Genomic DNA, 810 nt, shown 5'->3' with positions numbered 1-810 from the left:
TTATGTACACGAATTCTATATTATATATATTAATATTACACACACACACACACACACACACACACACACACGGGGGCTCTCATGGCCTAGAGGTTAAGGTGTTGGCCTCTCATTTAAAGGTCCCGGATTCGAATCCAGGTAGCTACCGACAAAACATTTCTTCTCTAAAATAGCCTCCTTTCACCTCCTTTCCTGCTCTCTAGCAATGTTCTGTCGTCTGCTTTCGTCTCCTTTTCCTGCCCCCACCCCCTCACTTTCTTTGCCCCTCCTCTGGGCTTCTGACTCTTTCTGCGGCCTGTCTAGTGCTACTCCTGGCTCCTTTTTACTACTGTCTTTCAGCCACACCCCTGATCTTCTGGAAGGAATGATCTACACCTAGCCTTTTCGGACAAGGGCGAAAAATCTCGGAGGTCCCGTGTGCAAATTGTGCACGTTAAAGATCCCTTGGTGGTCTATAATCGATAAGAGTAGGCTTCGGCCGCCACCTGGGCAAAATACAAAATGTCCTACCTACTGAAAAAGTTAAATGTTTCCCGCGCGCTCATATGACCTTACTTATGCAACCCATCATCAAAGTACATATGTCTTTCTTCTTGGATAATCCACACAACTAGGTTCGGGTCTTTTTTTTTGGGTAAGTGTTTTACGGCGCACGTGGGTATCTCTGTGCCACCACTTTCCAAAGAGGAAATTTACCCGTTAATCCGAATCAGTACGCTTTGCATGGCAGTCTGTCAAAATGATTTTTTGAGAAATACTGAAAGTTTCAAAGAGATTTTCGTACTAGAAGTGTGAAGAACACAACCCTGG

Source organism: Aplysia californica, unplaced genomic scaffold, assembly GCF_000002075.1.
Source record: "Aplysia californica isolate F4 #8 unplaced genomic scaffold, AplCal3.0 scaffold00627, whole genome shotgun sequence".
Taxonomy (NCBI): Eukaryota; Metazoa; Mollusca; class Gastropoda; order Aplysiida; family Aplysiidae; genus Aplysia; species Aplysia californica.
This window is presented reverse-complemented; position numbering follows the sequence as displayed.